The following is an 18,704-nucleotide window of genomic DNA, read 5'->3' as shown; positions in this document are numbered from 1 at the left end:
ATGCTGGGTGGGTTGTGCTGATGACAGGCCTTTGATTCTGAGCATGCCCATTAGAGGGAGCCATAAATCCTGGGCTCTCCGGACTGCCTGTGTCAGCAGTCCATGGAATGAATTGATATTAAACGCGACAAAAAGCCTCTTTAATTCAGCCTCCGCCGGCCTCCCCTTTCTCCCCTTTCTCCCTTTTCCTCTCTCTCTCCGTCTCTTTCATTCAATCTTCCTTGCTCTTACACTCCCTCTTCCCTCTTTTTGCCTCCTCTTGTTCTGGATATAATTGAAAAGAGAATAAAGAAGCCAGCAAAGTCGATGCTATCCGTTTATCTAATTCAGTCTTTCTTTAAGCATATTAGTTAAATATTATATGTAGATGTCTGATTTCTTTTCTTGATCCTTAAGATATTGTTTTAATGCATTTTTTCTGAGAATTACTATTATAAACGTATTAAGAGCAGAGGCAAGACCTAGCTAAAGGTTGCCTAAGTTGTTTTTAAAATGCTATTCTGACGTTCTCGTATAAACGAATAAATATTTGTTGTAGCCCTTATATCACGTTTGTGGATATGACCCGGTCAGTATGTATAATTAAGAAGAATGGTCTTCATTGCTGGCCATTGAGCTGGTGTAATTATGGTAATGTACACAATCAGGCACTTTTGGTGGAGCACTTCAGTGCTGTCCAGAGAAACACTAACATTATCATACCTTGTTTTACACACCCCTGCCCTTTTAACCTGATAAATGACTCTCCTTATTTATTCTCATCTGTATCTGTGGGGAAAAACACCTTGTTATTACACACACACACACACACACACACACACACACAGGGTAAATGGGATTAACTAGTCCACCCCGTCTCTCTTACGGTTAATGGAGCTACAGTTCACAGTGATGAAAAACAATGAAATTCCATGTTGGTCATAAATTCAAAGTGTATTCCTGCCTTATTTCTATATTCCAATGTCTGATTTCCTTTTTTGATCCTTAAGATGTTTTTTTTTTTAATGCACATTTCAAAATTATGAACTGAGAGGCAATACCACAAATTAATTCAGCAAAAGTAAATAAATAAACAATACAAAAAATAAATAAAATAAAAAATACAACAATAATAATAATAAAAATATAAATAGTAATAAAATAGTAATAAAAATATAAATAATAGTAATAATAATAATAAATAGATTTGTCTCTTAACCTACTTTACTCAGGTAAAGGTTTCTTTACAAGAGAAAGCTGTTAGCACAGTATTAATGCATTTTACATTAATGGCTGTGTACTTATTAATTCATAACATTTTGCACTTAATTATGCATTATGCATTATTGATAAACCACATTAATTCACCAGTCAAACAAGAATATATTTATAAATAAAACTTCTGACCCCTGAACAATATATCACTATGTTGAGAACCACTGCCCTAAAGAACCCTTAGATCAATATAATATATATCAATATATATATATATATATATATATATATTTGTTTTATTTATTTATTTATTTATGTTTTTTTTTGGGGGGGGAGGGGGGGGGGGGGGGGATTGTGCTAAAGGAAACTTATTTTTTTACTTAATATTTTTTATTATTATTTATTTATTATTATTATTATTAAGGGCCATGACGAACTTTTTAACTTTTTCTAAAAATAATGTAGGTGCAAGAACGAATCTCCCAAAGATATCAAAGACTAGGTTCCTGCAACTATGTGGCACCAACAAATCCTGCTGTGCTGCTGTTGCATTAGTTTTTATTTTTAATTACCAAGTGAAATTAGAAAACATTTTGCTAATGTACCTAAACTGAAGTTTGGTGGTGCAGCAAGTCTTGGTGTCTTAGAACTTTGTAGTTAATGCATTCTTCTTCTTGATCAGCCTTTGTCCCGTTTTTTGGTTACGGGGTCGGCATTTCCGGCTTCTTCCCGTTAGGGGTCGCCGGCGGGATTTGGCACAGTTTTTTACGCCGGATTTTGTAGTTAATGCATTAGTTATAATTTATGGTTACAGTTTGTATACTCCATGTGTTTGCACAGGTTTCCTCCATGGCTGCTCCCATGGACCAATTTGGGTTGGTAATGGCTGAAAAGTTGCAATTCTGACACAAAGTTAATATTCAAAATGTCTTACATACTGTTACAGAAAGCAAGAATAAAACCCCAGACAGTGGTAGTGGGCAGTGGTAGTTTAGTGATTGTTGCTTGTTCAAACCCCATCACACAGGTTGCTACTTTTAAGACTTTGAGCAAGGCTCTTAACCTTCAGTTGTACTCAGCACTTGATTACTCAGTTATTGTCTCACTGTACTAGTTGCACCACTGTGTATCCCTATTTAATCATTTTGTTGTATTCGCCTTCACATAAAATTTGTAAATGAACTATTTATAAAAAAAAAAAAACATAATTCGGTAACTTAACAGCTGTATATATTATATTATTGACCTCATATAACCTTTTACTTGAGCATGTAGGATTAACTTGGTTTCTTTGTTTGATCAGTTTTTGACCAGCCGTGTTTGCTGTGGAATAATTAGGAATGAAAAGGCTCATTACGAAAAGATCTTTAAAATTCAAGAAGAGAAATCGATACACCATGATTAAATAAAAATGATGCTAATTTTACTGGTAATGAGAATATTGAAAAAAAAGAGAAAAAGAGACTGCACACTTTTTCAAATGCCATTAAATCCTTCTGAAATAGCCTGATTTTGAACTGTGTGATGTATACTTGTAACTATTCAGCATTCTACAGCACTTCTGATCATGTTCCTTGTATGATTAGATGTGTTGAAGGAAAGTAAAAAGCTGAATGGATGAGTTAGATGCAGAAAAACCAGGAGTAAATGTTTTGGAGTTTGTGCATATCTTGGGTCCACTTATCTTATTACAGGGATGGTTAATGTAAATCAGTACAAGGTTGTTTTGACTGATTAATGAAGAAAAGGCCTTTATTTATATATACATACACTGACCATGCATAACATTATGACCACCTTCCTAATATTGTGTTGGTCCCTCTTCTGCTTCCAAAACAGCCCTGCAACTGTGATGCACTGTGTATTCTGACACCTTTCTATCAGAACCAGCATTAACTTCTTCAGCAATTTGAGCTACAGTAGCTCATTTGTTGGATCGGACCTCATGGGCCAGCCTTCGCTCCTCACGTGCATCAATGAGCCTTGGCCGCCCATGACCCTGTCGCCAGTTTACCACTGTTCCTTTTCTTGGACCACTTTTGATACATACTGACCACTGCAGACCAGGAACACCCCACAAGAGCTGCAGTTTTGGAGATGCTCTGACCCAGTCGTCTAGCCATCACAATTTGGCCCTGGTCAAACTCGCTCAGATCCTTACATGTCCCCATTTTTTCTGCTTCTAACACATCAACTTTGAGGATAAAATGTTCACTTGCTGCCTAATATATCCCACCCACTAACAGGTGCTGTGATGAAGAGATAATCAGTGTTATTCACTTCACCTGTCAGTGGTCATAATGTTATGCCTAGTCGGTGTATACACGTCTATAGTACAATAAAATTATTTTTCCGCATATCACAGCTTGTTTGAAAGCTGAGGTCAGAGCACAGGGTCAGTCATTGTACCTAGGCTAAAGCCTATCCCAGCTTTTCAATGGGCGCAAGGCACACAGTAACACTCTGGACGGGGCGCCAGTCCATCGCAGGGCAGACACATATACACACACAAACACACACATACACACACCCATTCACCTATAGGGCAATTCAGTGTCTCCAGTTAACCTGACTGCATGTTTTTGGACCGTGGGAGGAAACCGGAGCTTCCAGAAGAAACCCAGGCAGACACGGGGAGAACATGCAAACTCCGCACAGAAAGGACCCGGACCGCCCCGCCTAGGGATCGAACCCAGGACCTTCTTGCTGTGAGGCGACAGTGCTACCCACCGAGCCACCGTACCGCCCTGTACGCAATCATAGCATTTTTAATTTTTATTGTCTTACACTTGTAAACTGCCGACTTCTTCCGAACACCTTTGCAGCTCCAGTTGAATTATGGGATAGATTATCGGACTGCAGTGTGCTGTGTTTGCATACTCAAAAATGTCTACCCGTGCAGTAGGTCATCCAGGTGCTTTTCACATACTGTTTAATGACTACTACGTATCTGGACACAATACCTGCTTTTGCCTACTGTTCAGTATGGAAGTATGAGACTTCTATGTCAAGGCTCAATGGAGCCGTTTTGTGCCTTCGGTGGTGGTCCAACTTTGACAAGTAACAAGAAACTAAATCTTAGCACTCACCTGTACTTAAATTTAAAGTTTGATATTGGACCTGTGCCCAAAGACAAAGCTCAATTTAAGTTTCTGTACTTTGGTGCAGCAAAGTTTTATAGTATATTTCATCTGATCCAAGGTGCTGGCAGACACACCACCACTAACTATAACACACCAACAACAAGGTATGCCGGCCTATCTATTGCAGCTCCGGTGTCAGGGCTAAAATAATGAAGATAACTTGATTTCTCCCCAAGAAAATGGGATATTTTAAAATGTGCCTTTTTCTCATTTTTATTGCTCTGTCTTATTTAAAAGCAGGGTTATAAGCTGAAGAGGATGGCCCATCACAAGGTGACATCACCAGCCCAGGTGATGCACTGCGGCTGTGGGCCACGGTGTTCAAGGTGACAATTTCATAAGCTGGGCCCGCTATTCCCAAACATTGCATAAATGAAGAGCAATCCATCAAGCGAGACGTGTTGAGGTGCGCCGCATTTTAAAGTGCACCGAATGCCATTTTAAATGGGGTGCTGGGCAGCTCCAGGCGCACCGCTTAGTATCAGCTACAGCTGGTGGAGCTTTTCCACTTAGCGGGGACCCTGTGTAAAGGCTCTCAGCCCGTACGAGGGCCTGCGTGATGAATTGAGTTAGGGGAGATCATCATCTGGTTGTGCGTGTGCTTGCTGAGCGAGGTGGGCCCCACGTGAGTAATGATATTTGCCTGGAGTCATCAAAAGCTGGATTTAAGTATTTCAGATTTAAAGTAACATTTGTCTCTATTGTTCACACTGAGAAAGTCATTAGTCAAATTCACTTACGTCTTCCCCCAAACAATGTTTTTACCCCCGGGAGCTTGCTGTGCAACTGTGTGATTGCCAAAGTTAGTGTGCTACAAATTATTCAGGAATTTTTTCTTCCCTTTTTCCTGATTACCCTAAAATCACATTTAGAATTGACTATGCAACTGCTGACTAACCTTTTAATATTTTCTACTATTTTTTTGTCTTGTGCTTTAATAATGCTGCAATAATGATGTTTATTTTAACCAGTCAGTGTTTTGCCATGTATAATATAATAATAATAAGTGGCATAGTGGCTTGGTGGGTAGCACTGCCAGCTCACAGCAAAAAGATCCTGGGTTTGATTTCCAGGTGAAGCGGTTGGGTCCTTTCTGTGTGGTTTGCATGTTCTCCCTGTGTCTGCGTGGGTTTTGTTCGGGGTGCTCTTGTTGCCTGCTACAGTCCAAAAGACATGCAGTCAGGTTAACTAGTGTGTGTGTTTGCCCTTGTGATGGACTGACGACCTGTCCAGGGTGTTTCCTACCTTTTGCCCTGTGAATTGGACCAACTGGGCAGTTGTAGCTTAGTGGTGAAGTTACTGGACTAGTAATTATTAGGTTGCCGGTTCAAGAAACACCACCACCAGGTTGCCACTGTTGGGCCCTTGAGCAAGACCCTTAACCCTCAATGACTTGGATTGTATAGTCACAACTGTGAGTCGCTTTGGATAAAAGCGTCTACTAAATGCCGCAAATGTAAATGTAAGCCTGAATAGGATAAAGCGGTAATAAAACAGACAATTATTGAATGAATAATAATAATAATAATAATAATAATAATAACAACTCACACTTCACAATCACTAGACAACTTACACTTGTGGGTAACATATGAAACTCCTTACAAACTTCTACTCTTAGTTGTGGTAGTAGTAATAGTACTACTGTTGTTGTTGAACTGGTACTTGTCCCGATGTTAGGCTGCTCGCAGTACATCTAGCTTTATTTACACTGATCAGCCATAACATTAAAACCACCTCCTTGTTTCTACACTCACTGTCCATTTTATCAGCAGCACTTTGTAGTTCTACAATTACTGACTGTAGTCCATCTGTTTCTCTGCATGCTTTGTTAGCCCCCTTTCATGCTGTTCTTCAATGGTCAGGACTTTCACAGCACCACCACAAAGCAGATATTATTTGGGTGGTGGATCATTCTCAGCACTGCAGTGACACTGACAGGGTGGTGGTGTGTTTGTGTGTGTTGTGCTGGTATGAGTGTATCAGACACAGCAGCACTGCTGGAGTTTTTAAACACCTTACTGTCACTGCTGGCATGAGAATAGTCCACCAACCTAAAATATCCAGCCAACAGCACTCCGTGGGCAGCATCCTGTGACCACTGATGAAGGTCTAGAAGATGACGAACTCAAACAGCAGCAATAGATGAGCGATCGTCTCTGACTTCACATCTACAAGGTGGACCAACTAGGTAGGAGTGTCTAATAGAGTGGACAGTGAGCGGACACGGTATTTAAAAACTCCATCAGCGCTGCTGTGTCTGATCCACTCATACCAGCACAACACACACTAACTAATAATTAATGTATTAAGGAAGTCAGTTTTACTAGTAGTAATACTGTAGAATACCGTCTTACTACTTATGGTAAAATAATGGTAATGACGGCCGCTCAGGTGGCGCAGCGGTAAAGTACGCTAGTGCACCAGAGTTGTGGTTCTGAATGCATTGCATCGAATCTCGACTCTACCTTTCCGACTGGGTTGGGCAGCAGCATGAACAACGATTGGCTGTTGTTCATGGTTAGAGGGTAGAGAGTCAGATCATAGGTCCTCATAACTGGTACAACTGCGGCCCCTTCTGGCTGACTGATGGCGCCTGCACAGGGCTGAGGAATAATGCTGATGGGGGTGTGACCCTCCGTACACAGCGTCCATTAGTGTATGAACTCGACTCGTGCAGGTGAAAAATGCAGTCTGTACTGATTGCGTACCGAAGGGGGCGCAAGTCAGTTGAGAGGCGTCCTCAGTCAGCGGTGAAGGATCGAATCAGTATAGAGGACGCAATCAGGGTAATTGGACACGACTAGAATAGGGGAGAAAAATTGGGGGAAAAAGTGGGGAAAAATAGATAATAATAAATAAAAATAATGGTAATGATGAAACACTAAGATTTGGTAGTATGGAATTTGTTAATAATAATAAAAAAAATAACGTGATATTTTTATATGTATTTTGTTTTTTATTTTTAGTGTGAGAAAAGGTACATTGTACACATGCAGTGATGTACTTGTCTGCATAGAGAAGAAAATGGAAATGTGAATAAAGAAAAGAAAGAGTAAAGGGAAAAAATAAATAATAATAACAATAGTAATAATAATAATAACAATAATAGTAAAAATAATAATAATTATAATAATAATAATTTAGTCAAAATAAAAAAAAAATAGCAATGAAAACAAACTGCTGATCTAAGGCCTGTTTTTAAACTGTTGCTTTCTCAAGACTCAATCAGGATGGGCCAAAACATCTCCATGGCTTTACAAATCTTAGTTTTGAAAATAACTGAAAACAAAGAATTGTACATTAAAAACACCAATGTTTTTAGAAACCAGTGTTTTACTTGTGTAGGTGAGCGTGCGTCATTCCCGTGCAGATGATAGACGAGCTTGAGGTTGGAAGTGAATGTTGCACCTGACCACTGCTTCTCCTCCTTTTTTTTATGGGTGCAGCTTTTACAGATTTGTCAATGGAAATCTAATTGCTAGGAAAGCGATCAATCCCAACTCAATTACTGTTGTGGAATGTGGCACACACAATATCCCCTCCTGGCTGTTTGGGTGCTCTGTTTGCTTAAGTTATAAATCATGGTGCTTATGGAGTGAACCACTCTGCCATAACAAAATCACAGATGGAGAGATGGAATTTGAATCAGTCACAACTCGCAGTGTTTCTTCCTGCCATAAATGTATTTGTTTATAATATCAGATAAAAACCATGAATCAGCTGACAACGTGGCATTGAATTAAATAAATAAACAAATAAATACATATGTTTACAGGACAATAAATGCTTGTTCTGTGCCAACTGTCAAACAAAACATAATAGAACATGTCTGGAATGGCAGTGAGTTCCATTATTACATATATTTTAATCCCTTTTCCATACATGCACTTTTATTGTATTTGCTGGCAGAAGTTTTATAAATACACAACACAAATACACAAAATGCAGATTAGGTCCATGTTGCAAAGCTCATGTGTGTACAAGAGTTTTTACATTTCAAGATAAGACCTATGATGTAAGGCGTTACTTAGCTCATTAAACAGACATTTTTTCATTCATTAATTCATGGTCTGTTTTACCACTGCTTTGTCCTATTCATGGTTGCAGTGGGTACAGTTCAACGGGCGAAAGGTAGAAAACACCCCGAACAGGTTGCCAGTCTATCAAACACACACACATACCCAGGGGACTTTGGACTGTGGGAGAAAACACACGCACACAGGGACAACATGCAGATTCTACACAGAAAGAACCTGGATAGCTTGACCTAAGAATCTAACCCAGGACCTTCTTACTGTGATGAGACGGTGCTACCCATTGAGCCACAGGGCTGCCCAGTAAACAGACAACATATAAAAATATGTCAGATTCAGACAGAACAAACATTTCTATCTGTTTGTTATTTAAATGGTGCATCTCTGATATGGTTATTAAACTGCACCAGCTTGTGTTTTGATTGTTTTGAGTTACATGCATCTAACAACTTTTATTATAACTATAACATATTTACCTGTATAGAATCACAGTAGCTTAAAGCATCACCGTTCAGGTCCTTTCTGGGTGTTCTCCCAGTGTCTGTGTGGGTTTCCTCCAGGTTCTCTGGTTTCGTCCCACAGTCCACAAACATGCAGTCAGGTTGATAGGAGATACAAAATTGTTGAATGTGAGAGTGTGTGTTTGACGGTGTGTGTGTGTGTATAAAGGTGTGAGTGTGTGTGTGTGTGTTTGCCCTGTGATAGACGGGTGACCTGTCCGAGGTGTTTCCTATTGTTTGCTCATTGAACTGTACCCACCAGGATAAAGCAGTGGGAAAACAGACAATGAATGTATGTGCAGGGATAGTGGCTCGGTGAGTAGCACTGTCGCCTCACAGCAAGAAGGTTCTGGGTTTGATTCACAGGTGGAGCAGTCTGGGTCCTTTCTGTGTGGAGTTTGCATGTTCTCCCCGTGTCTACTGGGTGTGGGTTTCCTCCGGGAGCTCCGGTTTCCTCCAACAGTTCAAATACATGCAGATGAGGTGAATTGGAGTTGTCCATGACTGTGTTTAACATTAAAAAGACTTGAACTGATGTAATGAGTAATGAGCTCTTCACTGCAGTGACAATGACATGGTGGTGGTGTGTTAGTGTGTGTTGTGTGGGTATGAGTGGATCACACACAGCAGTGCTGCTGGAGTTTTTAAATACTCAATGTCCACTTTATTAGACACTCCTACCTAGTTGGTCCACCTTGTAAATGTAAAGTCAGAGATGATCGCTCATCTATTGCTGCTGTTTGAGTTGGTCATCTTCTAGACCTTCATCAGTGGTCACAGGAAGCTGCCCACGGGGTGCTGTTGGCTGGATATTTTGGTTGGTGGACTATTCTCAGGTGTTTAAAAACTTTGTCAGCATTGCTGTGTCTTATCCACTCATTCCAGCACAACACACACTAACACACCACCACCATGTCAGTGTCACTGCAGTGCTGAGAATGATCCACCACCTAAATAATACCTACTCTGTAGTGGTCCTGTGGGGGTCCTGACCATTGAAGAACAGCATGAAAGGTGGCTAACAAAGCATGCAGAGAAACAGATGGACTACAGTCAGTAATTGTAGAACTACAAAGTGCTTTTATATGGTCAGTGGAGCTGATAAAATGGACAGTGAGTGTAGAAACAATGAGGTGGTTTTAATGTTAAGGCTGATCTGTGTATTTGGTGAAGCTAACTTTTAAAACCAGGCTTTTATGGCGGTCAGTCTTCATGCTATTTGCTGAGTAAATTATTAGTACTTGTCACCATCTTTGGTGCAATCAGAGTGGATATCACCAACATTCTTCTAACAAAAGCTTTTTATTCACGCTTCACTTTTCTGAGCCCTTCAAATGAGCGTTTCCTAATTGTAATTACACAAGGACTGTTTGGCCCGTATCAGCGCTCGTCACAAACCCCTGCGGCCGTATCGCCAGATCCTCATCAAAATCACAGTGACACAGCTTTAATTAGAAACTTTTGATGTTCTACAATGCTTGTTGGAAAGAGTTTGGAGTTCTTTGAAGTATAAAGACATGACATTGATTTTAAAAAGCTGTCCTTCCTTCAGCGGTTGACATCGCAAGTGACGAGTTAATCTCTTAACATCATATAATTTCTTTCTCACCATATCAGCTAAGCACGACTGAAATGTAAATGACATGATTGTATGCTTGATGCATGAGAATCTGGACTGGATTTATTACTGCTTTTGCATGGCATGACCCGTAAAGACCATGTATACACCGATCAGCCATAACATTAAAACCACCTCCTTGTTTCTACACTCACTGTCCATTTTATCAGCTCCATTTACCATACAGAAGCTCTTTGTAGTTCTACAATTACTGACTGTAGTCCATCTATTTTTCTACATACTACATACCTTTTTAGCCTGCTTTCACCCTGTTCTTCAATGGTCAGGACCCCCACAGGACCACCACAGAGTAGGTATTATTTAGGTGGTGGATCATTCTCAGCACTGCGGTGACAATGACATGGTGATAGTGTGTTAGTGTGTGTGTTGTGCTGGTATGAGTGGATCAGACACAGCAGAGTTTAAGCCGGCTAAAAAAGTATGTAGAGAAACAGATAGACTACAGTCAGTAATTGTAGAACTACAAAGTGCTTCTATATGGTAAGTGGAGCTGATAAAATGGACAGTGAGTGTACAAACAAGGATGTGGTCATAATGTTGTGCCTCTTCAGTGTAAATCAACATGATTGGCTAAGAGCCAGATGTATTCATATGTAATCTGATGAATTTGAGTTGAATGCTGAGAATGTTTTTAGGATATTTTTACATGTATTATTATTATTATTTCATTTATATTTTTTTGTACATTTTATCCCTTTTTCTCTGCTTCTGGAGACCCCCATTCCCCCCAAAGCATGTGCAGTCCACCAACCCCTTCTTATTCACCCATACCTCGGTGGATTTGCACATGAGGCCAGTCTTGCACATGGAGAGTCATCTACTGATCTCCACGATCCTCCACTTATGTACAGGAGCCTCGGGCTCCTAACCAGGGCTCTTGCACAGCATCGAAGACCACATTCCTTTTTTTTTTTCTTTTCCCACCCAGCAGACTAGAGGCCAATTTTTTCTGCTGCAAAATTGGCACTACCAATTGCACCTGCTAGGGGGCATCCAGACGACCGGTAGAAGAGCTGAGATTCAAACTCTGAGAGTTCAGAATCCCATCACTGGTGCACTAGCAAAATATCCTGCTATTTAAGGATTTTTTATTCTTTTTTTTAATCCAAACATGCAGGTGGCATGGTGGCTCAGTGGGTAGCACTGGTGCCTCACAGCAAAAAGGTCCTAAATTAGATTCCTAGGTGGAACAGTCCAGGTCCTTTCTGTGTGGAGTTTGCTTGTTCTCCCCGTGTCTGTGTGGGTTTCCTCCCAAAGTCCAAACACATGCAAGTGAGGTAAACTGGTGATACAAAATTGTCCATGACTGTGTTTGACATTAAACTTGTGAACTGATGAATCTTGTGTAACAGGTAAATACCTGTCCAGTCATGAATGTAACCAAAGTGTGTAAAACATGACGTTAAAATTCTAAAAAATAAACAATAAATTTTAAGAATTCAAACATGCTTAAGGAAGGGAAAATGGTATGCAAACAATGAACTTTTGCATGTTCTAAATGTAAATATAATTGATGTTTTAATAAATTTGACAGTTTGGAAAACACATCCCATTATTGTATCTTTTAAACTTTTAAACTATAGCTTTTCTGCTTTCTTGCCTTTTTTTCTTGGCACGGTCATTATGCAAATTGTGAATAAGATTAGTTTGACGTTTATGTTTGGTAAATCACACTGTGGATGCTAAGTGATTTCATTTGCATTGAACCTGCACTGTATTTTGCACCCTTAAGCTGAAACTCCCCAAATCCAAGACCTGCTTTGCGTATTTGAAAGATTACATTATTTGTTGGTACTCATTAGTAAATGATATATTTTACTGCCAGTTCATTAGGGGCACATATTTTGTACTTTTTGTACTCAACAACAGTGTATTTAATGTAACTGTAATATCTGTATAACTGTTACTATATAGATTGTGTACATCAGACTATTACTGTTCAGGGGAAACTGACCGGAGTGTACAATTAGAGCACTAAGAGCACTGTGATTGGCTGGATTTCTGGTACATTATAACCTAAGTTCACTATTAATCATTGTAATCACCCTATTTGGGATAACATTAATGAAAATGGTTTGTAAGAAATAGACATTTATTTTATTTTCCATTTATCATCATTTAAACTTCAGTCTATACATACAGATGGTCCTCAATGATTCTTAATACATACGCAAAGAGGTGTTTGATGCCTTACTCTAATAAAAATTCTAAGAGAATAATCCCAACATCATCAATGGTTAATGTTCCTGCACATTCTCCAGATTTGATTTCTTACTTGTCGCTTATCAAAAATTAACAAGAAAAACCTTAATGATAATTCCAGCGAAAGCTTAAGTACAAATTTTGCATTATTCAGCTGCTAATGTCCTACCAATAAAGAAGTCAGGGAAATGATAAGAACCTACTCATCCTCCTCATCACAGGCATCTCAGATGGGATGCTATATGTTGTGCTGTTTGAAAGGATACCGAGAGCTCTATCTCACCCGATATAGCTTACAATGGGTCCATTACAATTAAAGTGCTGAAAATAAGAGCTGGTCTAAATGAAGAGTGAGCAGGATGATGAGAAAACTGTAGGGGCGTTTGGAAGGAGGGTGTATTAAACAGTCAGGAGGTAATTTTTAGCCTCAGGGAAGGTGAATTATGCTCCATTACTGGTTGGACCCGATGCTTTCCTTAGTAAGTAAATTGCCTTAACACTTAACCCAGACAGGGGACTGGTTATACCATGGTTCTACAGCTTTATAAAGGTGAGCATTCACTAACCTCTTTTTTTTATATATACTATTAATGACTATCTTAATTTATTGGGTTGATAATGTAGGAATGTTCTCTTGTGATTGTTAGGTCAGGGCCATAATAGGAATCCCAATGAGCCAGAGTTATTACATACATCCTTCTGCCATCATTCCACTTCTTGGTTTGTAGTGAGCATACTGTACCCAGAGCTTTCTGATATTGCACTTGTGGGGATGCCCACTGTTCGATAAGAGCATTCTAAAAGCTGTCTAATACAGACAGTTCTATATTCTATAAGATCTATACTTACAATAAACAGTTGTTTGATCCAGTATACAATCTGGCCTGTTTGTGGACTAAACATAATATATAAATACAAGTGCATTAAACTGGTGTGACAAAGCTTAGTTATGTAACATTTCTTTACTTTCTTATTTTGGAACCTGAGCATTAAGTAGTAAGGTAAGGCATTGGTGGAAGGCATTCCTATTCATACACTTCATACACTGTGTGGGGTTGAGGTGAGGTCTCTCTATATATATATCAAAATTATATATATATATATATATACAGTGTATCACAAAAGTGAGTACACCCCTCACATTTCTGCAAATATTTCATTATATCGTTTCATGGGACAACACTATAGACATGAAACTTGGAATATAACTTAGAGTAGTCAGTGTACAGCTTGTATAGCAGTGTAGATTTACTGTCTTCTGAAAAGAACTCAACACACAGCCATTAATGTCTAAATAGCTGGCAACATAAGTGAGTACACCCCACAGTGAACATGTCCAAATTGTGCCCAAAGTGTCAATATTTTGTGTGACCACCATTATTATCCAGCACTGCCTTAACCCTCCTGGGCATGGAATTCACCAGAGCTGCACAGGTTGCTACTGGAATCCTCTTCCACTCCTCCATGATGACATCACGGAGCTGGTGGATGTTAGACACCTTGAACTCCTCCACCTTCCACTTGAGGATGCGCCACAGGTGCTCAATTGGGTTTAGTCCATCACCTTTACCTTCAGCTTCCTCAGCAAGGCAGTTGTCATCTTGGAGGTTGTGTTTGGGGTCGTTATCCTGTTGGAAAACTGCCATGAGGCCCAGTTTTCGAAGGGAGGGGATCATGCTCTGTTTCAGAATGTCACAGTACATGTTGGAATTCATGTTTCCCTCAATGAACCGCAGCTCCCCAGTGCCAGCAACACTCATGCAGCCCAAGACCATGATGCTACCACCACCATGCTTGACTGTAGGCAAGATACAGTTGTCTTGGTACTTCTCACCAGGGCGCCGCCACACATGCTGGACACCATCTGAGCCAAACAAGTTTATCTTGGTCTTTTCAGACCACAGGGCATTCCAGTAATCCATGTTCTTGGACTGCTTGTCTTCAGCAAACTGTTTGCTGGCTTTCTTGTGCGTCAGCTTCCTTCTGGGATGACGACCATGCAGACCGAGTTGATGCAGTGTGCGGCGTATGGTCTGAGCACTGACAGGCTGACCTCCCACGTCTTCAACCTCTGCAGCAATGCTGGCAGCACTCATGTGTCTATTTTTTAAAGCCAACCTCTGGATATGACGCCGAACACGTGGACTCAACTTCTTTGGTCGACCCTGGCGGAGCCTGTTCCGAGTGGAACCTGTCCTGGAAAACCGCTGTATGACCTTGGCCACCATGCTGTAGCTCAGTTTCAGGGTGTTAGCAATCTTCTTATAGCCCAGGCCATCTTTGTGGAGAGCAACAATTCTATTTCTCACATCCTCAGAGAGTTCTTTGCCATGAGGTGCCATGTTGAATATCCAGTGGCCAGTATGAGAGAATTGTACCCAAAACACCAAATTTAACAGCCCTGCTCCCCATTTACACCTGGGACCTTGACACATGACACCAGGGAGGGACAACGACACATTTGGGCACAATTTGGACATGTTCACTGTGGGGTGTACTCACTTATGTTGCCAGCTATTTAGACATTAATGGCTGTGTGTTGAGTTATTTTCAGAAGACAGTAAATCTACACTGCTATACAAGCTGTACACTGACTACTCTAAGTTATATCCAAGTTTCATGTCTATAGTGTTGTCCCATGAAAAGATATAATGAAATATTTGCAGAAATGTGAGGGGTGTACTCACTTTTGTGATACACTGTATATATATATATATATATATCAATAAACACACACACACACACACACACACACACATATATACAGTATATATGTAAACCCTACACTTTAACGAGTGCAATGCGGATCAGTACTGTGTACAGAGAGACACACCCTGACAGCACTCTTTTCCCGTCTCTGTGCAGGCACCATCAATCAGTCAGCAGAGGTCGTAATTGCATTAGTTATGAGAGAGTCCCTATCCGTCTTTTAATAACCCACCCCATCTGAACAACAGGCCAATCGTTGTTCATGTGGCTGCTCAGCCAATCCGGCAGGCAGATACGATGTATTCGAGATTCCAGCTCTGGTTCCAGCGTGTGTTTTTACCACTGCGCCACCTGAGCAGCTATTTTTCTTACCTAATATTCTATATATTCAGTGCATATAACCACTTTCAATTTACACACAACAATTCTGACTTTGCACTCAATTATGAACAAAAGATTATGAATTAATACAAGTGTAGATAGATAGATAGATAGATAGATAGATAGATAGATAGATAGATAGATAGATAGATAGATAGATAGATAGATAGATAGATAGATAGATAGATAGATAGATAGATAGATAGATTTTTAATGCAGGCCTCCTTATTTTATTCAGTTTTAGGATCAGTAATGAATAGTGCTCCTCTCCATTGGCTAGACTGTCTGGCCATCAGACATAGCCAGTGATGTCTGTGTAGACGCCAACTGGCATCACAGAAGAAAAGTTTCTGTAGAGACCAGGCCTTTCTCTACTTGTACCACACTTTACAGAAGCTAGCATTAGTGCTTTTTTGGCATCTGCAAAATCTAGATCCATCTCGTAGAGGTTCATAAGGCTTCAGAGTTTAATGACAGTGTGATTTACATTACCATTTACATTAGAGCATAAATCTGTCAGACGGACTGATTGGAATCATGGCATTCTCTGACAGTGTTACAGTAAAAGTCACAGAGCTTTTTAGTGCAACCAGTTCTACTGCTAGGGTTTTTCTATAGAGATTGCATAGCTGTGTGCTTTATGTTAGCAATGAGTGTGACTAGAATAGCCTAACCCTATGATCAGAAGGAGTCTACATATACTATGATTGGCCATATTGCATATAAGAAAACATATATCTTACTGTTTTACTAACCATTCAATCAGGTGAAACACTAAGCGCAAATCAAGAATATACTCCATAAAGGGTTCCAATTCATCGCAGTGAATAAACGAGTAGTCATGCTTACTTGTTTACTTTTCATTAAACTAAACTTAACTTTTGATTTGCTGCTAAGGTGTATCACTACAATAAATTGCAGAGAGCATTTGAAGAAGACTCATTGCTGCCTTTGTATGTGAAACTCTCATCAGGCTATAAAAGTATGATGCGTTTATTGATTTGCACACTTCAATTCATATGTTTTCACCTAGCCCAGCACAGCTGCCAAGATTAGTTTTTTGAGTCTTCGATTCATGGACGCACCCGAATAATGAATAGTGGTGATTCATGTCCTTGCTTGTTTTAAATGCTTAAATTGATATGATTCCCATCAGACTGATGCAGTAAAGTGCATCCACCATAATGTAAAACAGAAATATGTATTGATCGAGAATTCACAGAGGGCTTCCTCGCGAGATCTTCTGAAGGCCCATTTTACTTCAAAAATGGCACGTATGCTCTGTATAATTCATCTTCAATTCTGGTAATAAATTTCTCTAATAGGGTGTGTGTGTGTGAGAGAGAGAGTGAGTGATTGGAAAAAAATTGCAATTGGAAATATTTAACCCAGTCATCTTATAAGAGATTATGCTGATGGGTATAAAACTAAGTAAATAAATTATACAAGTAGAAGCCACAGTGAACACAAGTGTGTGTGTGTATATATATATATATATATATATATATATGGCATTTATCAGACACTTTTATCCAAAGCAACTTACAGTACTGTGACATTATATTGTCTAAGCAATTGAGGCTTAAGGGCCTTGCTCAGGGGCCCAGCAGTGGCAACTTGGCAGTGGTGGGGCTTGAACCATTGGCCTTTTGATTACTAGTCCAGTACCTTAACCACTAGGCTACAGCTGCACCCCTTTAAAAAAAAAGTGTTCTTTTTTTAGTTGATACCATGGCAAGACTGAGCACAGCAACAAGACAAGGTAGTTATACTGCATCAGCAAGGTCCTTATTCAAGCTGTCATGGACTTGGAAGTGTGTTTGGAATCACTGACTTGCTGGAAAGTAGATGCAGCCCCATACGCAACAAACTGTGATACACTGTGTATTCTGACACCTTTCTATCAGAACCAGCATTAACTTCTTCAGCAATTTGAGCTACAGTAGCTCGTCTGTTGTATCAATGAGCCTTGGCCGCCCATGACCCTGTTGCCGGTTTACCACAGTTTTTTCCTTGGACCACTTTTGATAGATACTGACCACTGCAGACCGGGAACAAGAGCCCCCAAGAGCTGCAGTTTTGGAGATGCTCTGACCCAGTCGTCTAGCCATCACAATTTGGCCCTGGTCAAACTCACTCAAATCCTTACGCTTGCCCATAACAGGTGCTGTGATGAAGAGATAATCAGTGTTATTCACTTCACCTGTCAGTGGTACAGATGTTTCTGCAAATTCATTAATTGATTATACTGTATATATATATATATATATATATATATATATATATATACAGTATATATATATTAGTATCCAAGTCTCTATTTTACATCATTTTCTTTTCTTATTATAACTTAGGCACCATCATTGTGTAATTGTAATAGTTACCAGTACGACATGGCTAACAGGTCAGCTAATAAGTGGCTTTTATTTGTTACAGGTAGATATGGGTGTGACTTCAGTATCTGTGTCCTAACTGGGTATTTACATTCTCAAATAATTTAGCATCAACCAGATGTTACAAAAGACATTAATATCCAGATTTTTATGAAGCAGCTAGCTGGAAGGTGCCAGCTAAAAGTTCATCCAACAAAGTTGAACACTGATTCATTTAATTGTTTATTTCTGTATTATTATTTTATTATTATTTCCATGAATTGCAGGGTTATGTAAAGAAAAGAAGGCAGAGCTGTATGGACTGTGTGGTCCTTACTTTACACTAGCTGTGTGCAGGAATGTGTGTGCAGTGCAGAAGTGTGAGTGGAGAGTAAGAGTTAAACCCTTGGTATAACCACTCTTCATTTTTCTCCAATATGACATCTACCATCCAGCAGGTGGTACCAAACATTTATCTTTTTATTTCTCCACATTCAGAACTGCTGAATAATGCAGACTCGCAAGAT

At 39.7% G+C, this 18,704-nt stretch overlaps 1 protein-coding gene across 1 annotated transcript in view; it reads left to right on the top strand.

The window, feature by feature from the left end:
- Nucleotides 1-18,704, top strand: part of rbfox3a (RNA binding fox-1 homolog 3a) — a 699,121-nt gene that overhangs the window by 331,444 nt on the left and 348,973 nt on the right. The gene's annotated exons all lie outside the window — the stretch shown is intronic.

This window comes from Trichomycterus rosablanca, chromosome 10, assembly GCF_030014385.1.
Source record: "Trichomycterus rosablanca isolate fTriRos1 chromosome 10, fTriRos1.hap1, whole genome shotgun sequence".
In the NCBI taxonomy this organism is placed as follows: Eukaryota; Metazoa; Chordata; class Actinopteri; order Siluriformes; family Trichomycteridae; genus Trichomycterus; species Trichomycterus rosablanca.
This window is presented reverse-complemented; position numbering and strand designations above follow the sequence as displayed.